At 40.8% G+C, this 10,429-nt stretch overlaps 1 pseudogene; it reads left to right on the forward strand.

Annotated features, from left to right (window-relative positions):
* Window positions 1-1,370: 1,370 nt before the first annotated feature.
* Window positions 1,371-9,426, forward strand: LOC124509255 (GTP:AMP phosphotransferase AK3, mitochondrial-like; annotated as a pseudogene).
* Window positions 9,427-10,429: the final 1,003 nt, after the last annotated feature.

Consider the following 10,429-nt stretch of genomic DNA (forward strand, 5'->3'; position numbering starts at 1 on the left):
TCCTCTGGTTGATTAACCAGATATGGAACAGGAGCTTGGTGGGCAATAGCAGACCTAGTTACTGAACTGCTCAGGGAAAGGTAGACAACTGGTGCTTGACCATCATGATGATGAGAACCCTAATGATTTGCATTAGTAGTTACAGTTAGAGATAAGAGGAGGGGGCCTCATAAAGCTAAAAAGTATTCCATGGTTGTTACTCACCCTCCTGTGCTACTGGGAAAGTAAAACTACTTCCCTCTGATCATTAGCTATAGGCACAGGTAAAGTATTCCCTGGTAATCAAGAGTTGTCAGATACTCACAGATGTGCTAAGGTCCACTCTTACAATGACTAGGAAATATGGGAAATTAGAGGTATGTTGGAGCAGAAGCCTAATTGAACTACAGAGGCTTGGCCCCTTTGACTAGCAGGTGAGGGAATTTTACTAGTCATACTAGTTTTGATGGGTGAGAGGGGATAGAAATCACTAGGTTACCCAAAGACTGACCCCATGCTTGAAGTCACGTGCACCTTGGCTGATGACATGAGCATGGAAAAACATGTAAAGACCAATCAGGGCTTGATGCAGTGTGTCTTCACATGATAAAATTGTGGCCTACCTGAGATGAGTTTCTGTCATCTGATAAACACACAGGGATGAGAACAGAGAAAGCTATAACTTCCCTTATGGTCACTGTAACCTGAGCCTAGATTTGTAACGGAGAACATGAGTGTTCAGATGAGACATTCATCCAGAGTCAGATTGACTGATTAGTTCAGTTGGTAGTACTAGGCTACCAGGAACAATAAAATCTTCCCTTGTGCCCTGGAGATTGCCTCCAGATTCTGTTCAACAAACTATCAGAATGGAATCCTGGACACAAGACTAAAAAAATGTCTTTTAGGATAATGAAGACAAAAAAAACCCCACAATAATTGAAGTTCTAGACCACAGGACCATGTGGACCAGGCTATTATGCCAGAGGAGCTCCAGGGAAGAAAGTGATAATTTGCCCATTGTATTAGTCTATTCATGCTGCTATAATAAAGCACTATAGACTAAGTGGCTTAAACAACAGACATTTATTTCTCACAGTTCTAGGGCCTGGGAAGTCCAAGGTCAAGGTGCAAGCATATTTGGTATTTGGTGTGAGAGCCTCTTTCTTGGTTTATAGACTGCCATATTCTTGCTGTGGCCTCACATGACAGAAGGGTCAAGGGAACTCTCTAGGGTCTCTCTTATAAACACACTAGTCACATTCATGAAGGCTCCGTTCTCATAAGCTAATCACATCCTGAAGCCTGTACTTCCAAATGCCATCATATTGGGGATTAGGTTTTAAACATATGAGTGTTGGGAGCACATAAACATTCAGTTCATTGCACCCATGAAACTCTCTCGCTATCAGAACCTAAGAGAACTACAAAACTTAAATATCCTGGCTGTAGTAGGGAATGATCCTTTGCCAGCTTCAGCATTTACTGTGGACAAACAGGAAGAGGACCAAGAGGACCTTGCTGAAGTTTATGCTGTTCAAGTTACTGTTGATCCAACACCACCTCTTTATCCAGACCTTACCACTTTCAAGACAAATAAGATTAGAACAAAGGTCAGGGTCCTTCCTTCCCTAAGAGGGTCTGAAGGACCTGTGTACTGGTCAGCGTGTTGGGAACATGGTGGAAATAAAGGTTGCCAAACCTTGTCAACCCTTTTGGACACTGGAACACAAAGACTATGGTGCTGGGCAGCACGCATAAGCATGGCCAGTAAGGTATGCTAAATGATGCCTGCCCCCAAAGTGTTCACATCCTAATCCCCAGCACCTGTGAATATGTTTCATGGCAAAGGTAACTAAGCAAGTGTGATTAAATTAATAATCTTGAGATGGGGAGTTTATGCTGGATTATCCAGGTGGGCCCAATGTGATCATAAGAATCATTATAGTCCTTATAAGAGGAAGGCAGAAGGTCAGAGGAGAAAAGACTCTATGCTGCTGGTATTGAAGATAGAAGAAGGGGCCACAAGTCAATGAGTTCAGATAGCCTCCAGAATATGGAAAAGGCAAGGTAATGGATTTTCCTCTGAAGTTTCCAAAAGGAAACTTAAAGTTAGCCCTGCTAACACTTTAATTTTAGAATTCTGACCTCCAGAACTGTAAAAGAATAAAATTGTGTTGTTTTGAGCCACTGAGTTTGTGAAAATTTGTTACAGCACAACAGGAAAATTACACAGCCTCAAATTAATTACATTTGGAAATAAATCTCAGACTGGACAATGGACTTATAAAACCTTATATATGGGCCTTTTGGAGCCAATACCCACTAAAGTGGTTGTAACATACTTTTCTTGATTTTAAGGGTGTCCCCCTTTTGAGAAATACCACAATTAGAATAGTGGTAGTGATGTGAATGGAAAACCAGGAGTGTTCCTGGCTTCCTGATTCTAGTCATGTAGTTACTGTAAAGCAATAAAGATACCAGGGTGGTAATCAAGAACTAGTTGAGGCAGAGATTCTCAAAGAAACTATATGATAATTAATTTCTGTGTGTCTGGTGAAAAAAGCCAATGGTATTTGACATTTCACTTTGAACTTTTATAAACAATGCAGAGAACAATTCCTAAACCTGATAAATAAAACCTGATTACCTTAAAAACTCCAGCAAACAAAAAGGGGGACACAATATCTGATAGACTTGTTCAGTATTTGAAGTTCATCATACTTCATATGAGGAAAAAGTAGCCATCTTTTAATGTGGTCCTGACCAGCAACAGGCCCTAGAAACTATCTAGCAAGCTGTGGAGACTTGCACTTGGGCCACTCAGCAGTAAAGGAGCCCTTTCAGCTACAAGTGTCAGTAATTGACAATTATGCAGACTGGAGTTTGTGACAAAAAGATCTGACTACTAGACAATGGTGCTCCCTGGGGTTTTGGACACCCCCCCCCCAAACAACACCGGGCAGTAGGTGATCACATTTGAGAGACTATTAGTGGCTTGTTATTGGGTGTTGGTGGACTCTGAGAGACTAACAAAGCAACAGAAATGTTGTTACATCCTGATATTCCCACCATGGAATGGGTCAGAAATGAGAACACCAACAAAATAGATATTATACAAAAGCATCCATTATTAACTGGAAGTGGTATATTCAGGGAAAAAGTAAGATAGATATTATGGCATCTCATCTCACAGTACATAAAAAAGTGTCTTGTCACCCTCCAGGCTGTCTCATATATGGGACCTGTTCCAGCACCTTGGGCCTCTTGGGGGCTTTAGTACCCTTGAGGTTCCTGAGGATGCCTGGGCCTGGTTCACAGATAGATCAGCTGAATTCAAGGCCAATTGAGGTGTACTAGGCCCCTGCTTCTGTGCAGCTCCAAAGAAAACTGTACTACAGTGATACATGAAAAAGGGAACTCTGTTCAAAGTGTATTTCCACGGTGTTTGCCCTGGAAAACACCCCCTGAGAATGCACCTTGTTGTGTGTTCCCTGACTTATGGGCAAAAGCTATAAAAAGCTGGCAGTGTTGTACCTGTGAGGAGGATGACTACTAGATGATTAAGTCTCAGCCTCTGTAGAGATAACATTGTAAGGCAGCAAAGTGCACAAGACCCACAACCCCTGTTGGTGACCTGCACACACGCACACACACACACACACACACACACACACACACACACACACACATATCAACTTGACTGTTTGGCCTATGTGGAAGACAGATGGATTTTGGAGAATAACAGTGGATCATTGTAAGTTTAACCTGGTGGTACCTCGAGTTGCAGTTCAGTTCTTTTGGAGTGTAGCACATCTCTTCATGGGTCATGCTTTGTACCTTACCTTTAGGGATCTGCTGAGACGTGAATCTAGTTACAGGTCTAGAGGCAAATGGGTGGTGGGAGTGAGTCTTGAGGAGAATCAGCATTGTTTTGCATGACTCACTGCCTGGGTGAAGACATTACAGTTTCCTCAGGTGATGCAGGACTAATCTCAGATGGGGGTGGAAGGGCTGCTAACTCTGGGAGTGGGAAACCTGCTATTACTGGGGGTGGGGAGGTCATTTTCACTGGCAAAGCAGACTCAGTAGAATTTAGAGGCTTCATGTCCTGAACTTCATCAAGGTCTTCCCATATGTTCCCATCCCAACTTATAATATCCCATTCTTTCCTAATCAATGCCCTGACTTTAACAGTAGATACCCTGTGAGGCTGGGAGTTCAACTTGTGTTGTAATTCTGGTAATTGCTGGATGAAATTCTGTGTTTTATTTTTAGCAATCTCAGCCCTGAAGCTGAAGGAGAGAAGGGTCTTCTTCAGGGCACACATAGAAGCTTTCAGATAATTTATGTGGTGCTTGAGCTGGATATTCAAATCCCTGAGCCCACCCTTTTTTTCCCACTACTTTGTCCAGTGACATTAGGAGAAACCTCCTAATGAGCCAATATCATTATATTTACCAATTTCCCCAAAATATCCAAAACCATCATATATGCAGTCACCCAGCTCCTTGCTTCTTATCAATCAAGTGATTGATTAGGAATATACAATACAGATATTTTGCATATCTGTATTGCCATATCCTGCCATGTTCTATCATTGCTCTCTTTACTACTAGAAATAGTCATGAGCATCTTTAAATCTAGTAAGTATGAAGAGTCAATTCCAGTAACCCTGAAACAGTTCAGAAAACTTATTCTTAACATCTATTCCTCTAGAACCACTGTCAGTACCAAAATCTGTATTAATCAGGGTTCTCTCCAGAAAACAAAACCAATTGGATGCTAATTAATGTATTCATTTATTTATTATGAAGAATTGGCTCAAGTGATTATGGAGGCTAAGAAGTCCCAGAGTCTGACACCTGGAAGCCAGAGACCCAGGAAAGCTCTGAAGGCCTGAGAACCAGGAGGACCTGATGGTATGAGTCTCAGTCTCAGGGCAGAAGACTGGTGTGCCAGCTCAAACAGTATGACAGAAAGGGGACAACTTCTCCCTTCTGCTTTTTTGTCCTATTCAGGCCCTCAACAGATTGGATGATGCCCACCCACACTGGGAAGAGCAATCTGCTTTACTCAGTCTACCAATTCAATTGTTAATCTTATTCAGAAATATCACCACAAACACACAAGAAATAATATTTAGTCAAATATCTGGACATCCTGTGATCCAGTCAAGTTGATAACGTAAAAGTAACCATCATACTGATCAAATCTGCAGCATCCAGAAAAGGATACCTGGATACAGCATCCATCTGAATATAGCATTGCACGGTGTATGGTAATTCATCTATAATCCAGGGTTGAACTTCAAAAGCTAGACCTACTAATTCCAGGGCTCAACATAAAAAGCAAGACCTAGTACATGAGGCCAAGAAGCCTGGCAAATGTGCCCAGACTGCTAGCTACACATTCAAGTGGCAAAGGGAGCTTTGGGGCACATATCCAGAGGTACTAGATCTAGCTGGTCCTGACAAATAGACTATAATAGCCCCCTACTCTCCTCTTGAGAGTGCCATATGGCATTGGCTTCATAGACACCTTTTCAGGGTATGGCATTGCCATCCCTGTCCACTTAGCAAATGGAGACCATACTATTTAATGCCTCTTAGGTGGGTTATGTTGCATATTTTGATTCTCTAAACATGTGATTAGACATTGGTACTGTCTTTATAGCAAAAAATAACAAATAGTGGGAAGTTATATAGGCATTATATGGACATTTTATGCCCTATATCATTCCCAGGCAGTAGATGGATTGAAAGATAAAATAAACTCTTAAAGGAGAAAATGAAAAAGATAACTGAATAACCAAGGCTAAGCTCCCAGTGGAACACACACTTGTAATAGGCAGTTTGGGCTCTAAGTGTGGTAATTCCTCAGAAGGTTACCTTCCATCTAAATAAAATGCCTAATTATGAGGTTGGGGAGTGGGGGAGGAAGCCAAGATGGGCTGTAAGAAAATCCAAACCACTTAATTCACTCTTCTCACTCTATTGTTTGTTGCTTCCACACATACTCCTGGGAAATCAGGCTACTAGAACTTGGAAGAAGCAAGATCGTGGGGATGGGAGACTAATCTGATGCTTCTTCAGTTGTCTGGCTATGCTCACTGAATTTGGGCAATTGTGGATATTGATGATCGTTATTAATATGAGGTAATAATTTCTAAGGTGGTCTGGGCATAGCCCACGTGTCAGAGGGTGGGAGAGCATCTCAAATGGTACAAGAAATACAGATAAATTTCTGAGCCACATAGATACAAAACAATGGATATGTTTGAGTAACACATTGGGAGGTTTGGAAAAAATGGTGAAGTAACTGCTGTAGGAACCAGTCATACCAATCATGTGGCTGTGGAAAGAGAATAACAGCCCTGGCTGGTGGGAAAAGAAAATCTTTGACCTTGGGTGGAAAAGGGTGGAGAATATTAATTTCTGTCTCCCTCCCTCAGTTCTTATCCATAGTACATCTGGTCAATTTAACACTGAGTGCCACTATTACCCATAACTCAATTGCTGACCAAAAACAAATCTTAGTTTAAGAACTCTCAGAAACCTCCCAACATCCAATGACTCCAGAAAGAACAAAGATTAACATTCTAGACACTGATATGATTCTCTTTAGCTTTATGTTGTTATTGCTGGACTCTCTTCTCTGCTTACATATTTAACTGGTTTGACTGCAACTGACTAAGGTCTCTCCTCCAGATGGTTCCCATCATTCTACTAGGAGTTACAGTTGTCAATCTTATCCAATGTTGCCTAAGTCAAACAGAACAGATTTGGTACAATCCCCTAATGTTACAATTAATTGACTTATCTGGGTGGTGCAATTGTCTGACTCCATTTTTATATTATTGTACACTTCTGACAGCTTTTAAGCCTCACCTCTCCCTCTTGATCATCTACCCACATTTGGGCAAGCTGATAAAAAGCCGAAGTGCACCCTTCATTGGTGATAATGAGGGTTTCAAATCATGCAAGACCCTAATTATGCATAGGGACACTTGCCGTGGCCCCACCCCCTAATCACAATAAAAACTCCAAGCCAGTTTCCTTTTCTTGCTCTGTCATGGCATTTTCAGATCTGTTTGGGAAGCCTACCCTGCTCTCCCTCAAAATCCTCATTATGTGAATGTTAAACCTTTGAATATGCTCTTGGTGCATATGTGGCATCATCTGAACCTTATTTGGGGTGAGGGGTCTATCCTGTGCCTTCAGAGTGGGCACAACTATTGGCAATGTGAGTAGTGTAGTCTAGATGATGACCACCACCATTGGGGGTCTTTTTTTTTCTCTTGCTTTGGCTTGATAACTTGCTCTGCTATCTGATGGAAAGTATGTAATTTGAGCTGTTACTTACTGGCTGGCTTGCCTTTTGAGCTGTCCTCCTTTGTGTTGCATATGTTGTGTTCTACCAAGTTTCTAAGCTGGAAGTTTTGATAAATAATTGGGATTTGTGGACTGGAATAAGGGATTGATGTTCTCTTTAAAGTATCCCTGGGATATTTGTCGCCCAGACCCATCTATGTGTCTTATAATGAATGATTTGTTTCAAATTCAGAATTAGCTGTTACTGACACTAGGCTCAGGGGTATAACTTTTATCTTGTGATCAATCAGTTGTGTATCTCAACCAGGCATTGGTCCCCCTTTCTATAGAGCATTCATGGGAAAAGCTATACCCTGTGAAATATATGCAATATATGAATGGGTCAGGTGGTCACTTGTGTGGAGGAAGAACAGTCACTATTTGAGGATCAGTTGCTATTTGAAGATTTGAATTATTGAGGCCCACAACCCTAAATGCAAATGGCTCACTAGGACTAACAGGATACTTTAGTTCCTGCTGCTGCCTATGCCTGTTACCAAAAAAGATCCTCATCCTGAGGATAAACGTGGACAAAATGACAATGACACTCTTGTAGCATACCAAGAGATTAATTCAAATTCAACTTAAGCCCATGGTCCTTAAACCCTAAAAAACAAAACAAAAACAAAAACAAAAACAAAAACAAAACTATTGTGATGTGGGAGGCCCCTAACCGTCATGATACCAATTTGAGGCTCTCTGCAGAAATAAGTTTATAAGTAAATAGGGTAGGGATAATGTCTCCAAATATATGGAGAGAGAAAAAGAGAGCGAGTGGGGGGAGGAGTGGAGGGAGTGAGGAAGAGAGGGAGAGAAATGAGGATTAAGGAGTGCTCTTGTGATGAGCACCAGGTGTTGTATGGAATTGTTCAACCACTGTATTTTACACCTGAAACTAATATCGTGTTAACTATACTGGAATTAAAACAAAAAAACTTTAAAAAAAGAGAAGAGGGGAGGAAGAAGAAGGAGGAGGAGACAAAGGAGGAGGAGAAAAAGAAGGGAAAAGGTGGATATAGAAAGGAGAAAAAGAAACAAAAGTCCAGAATCTGACCCAGTTGTAAAAACAACATTTACTAAATGAATTCATACAAGAAAAAGGTAAAGGGGCACTAACTGGCATTTGTGCATCTATAGCATAGGTACTGAATTAATTTTAACAGCTGCTGAAATGCAAAATTGGCAAAACTTCATGGCCTTAATTCTGGGGCTCCACTTGCAGTTATAATTTGGATCTCACTAAATTTATGCATGGTGGGATAAATAATTTTATGTTTCAAATTGGAGGGTGTTTTGGGATGAGATTAAACGTTCAGCAGCCTTCCCCACTGCGGAGCAGGGAGAGCCAGGCCTGGAACCTCTCCCTGGGGCCTTGATGGTGGAGGTTGATATGCGCAGTGATCATGACAGCACCTGGATCCAGCAACAGCACCGTGCTGTTGCGCACCACAAAACACTTGGTGCTGAATTATTTCTCCAGCGGGGACCTGCTCCAAGACAACATGCTTTGGGGCACAGAAGGTGGTGTGTTAGCCAACACTTTCATTGACCAAGGGAAGCTCATGCCAGATGATGTCATGCCTTGGCCGGACCTTCATGAGCTAAAAAACCTCACCCAATTTAGCTGGCAATTGTATGGTTTTCCAAGGACACTTCCACAGACAGAAGCCCTGGATGGAGCTTACCAAGTAGACACAGCAGTACATCTGAACGTGGCCTTTGAGGTCATTAAGCAATGTCTCACTGCTTGCTGGATTCATCTAGCCAGAGGCTGAGTCTACAACATCGATTTCAACCCTCCCAAGACTGTGAGCATTGATGACTGGAGTGGAGAGCCTCTCATTTAGTGTGAGGATGATAAGCCAGAGTGAACTGTTGAGAGACTAAAGGCTTACGAAGTCCAAACAGAGCCAGTCCTAGAATTTTACCAGAAAAGGGGGTGTTGGAAAAATTCTCCGGAACAGAAACCAACAAGATCAGGCCCTATGTCTATGCTTTCTTACAAGCAAACAAAAGTTCCACAAATAAACCTGAAAGCATCAGCTACTCAATGAGGAAAAGTGCATATAACTAGTACAATGAGCAGATGCCCCTCATTTGTGCATTTAGAAACTCCTTGTCCTAAGAGTGGCTTGTATGAATTCTTTGAAAATTATATTAGTTTCTCTTGTACTGATTTTCTTCTAAAAATTGAGGATGTGCCAAATAGGTCTGATACTAAGATTAATCTTTCCGTCTGGTGTTTTTTATTGAGTTATCTTCTTTGGGTGTGCAATTCAAAAACATCAGATATGTCTTAACTTTTGAAAAATCTTCTGAAGCATAATTAGAACAGCAATTGGTAGTAATATAACTTTTGTTAAGAAGAGTGGTTGATAAAAAGCTTCTTATTTTTCTGGTAAAGTTAAAAAAAATCCTATGCCATTTGGGGAAATATTTCATCAGAGAAATTTGCATAGACTAATGCCAAAAAACTGGCATCATTAGCACTGTGCTTCATGATTTTGTGAGACACCATGTCTATCAAATTTCAGAAAAAAAGCAACTGGATGTGCAGATTAGTTTCAGGATGCAAATTCACTGCTGCCTTTACACTAAGAAATTTAAAACTTAGCCACATATGCAGTATTTATTTTGTTGTTAAACATAACTTCAGTTTACTCGAAAGTTTCAGTCTTATAAAATTGTATTACATTAGCATATGGGAAAGCATTACTTTCTGTGACATGTTTTCTTTTGAGAATACATGTGTATTGAGGAAAAGGATTTATGTTAGAAATAGACATTAGAAGTTCTTGCAAAAGCACCGAAGCTGAAGTTGCAATGGAAAATGTAATTATAGTCTTAACGTTTTCACCTGTTACTCAGGTTAAGAAGTATGTGCTTTAGGATTTGCCAGTTTCTTTTTTTGATCACTATGTATGATCTGCCACGATGACTAACAAAGTATGAAAAGAGAAAAGAGAAAGAGAAAGACAGAAAAAGAAAAAGAGAAAAAGAGAAAAAGAAAAAGAGAAAGAAAAAGAAAAAGAAAAAGAAAAAGAAAGAAAACCCCTGACCCTAAGTAAAGCAAGTAT

The sequence above is a fragment of the Lynx rufus genome, unplaced genomic scaffold, assembly GCF_022079265.1.
Source record: "Lynx rufus isolate CCGP_SWC_20201006 ecotype Redwood Valley unplaced genomic scaffold, mLynRuf1.p SCAF_14, whole genome shotgun sequence".
Lineage (NCBI taxonomy): Eukaryota > Metazoa > Chordata > Mammalia > Carnivora > Felidae > Lynx > Lynx rufus.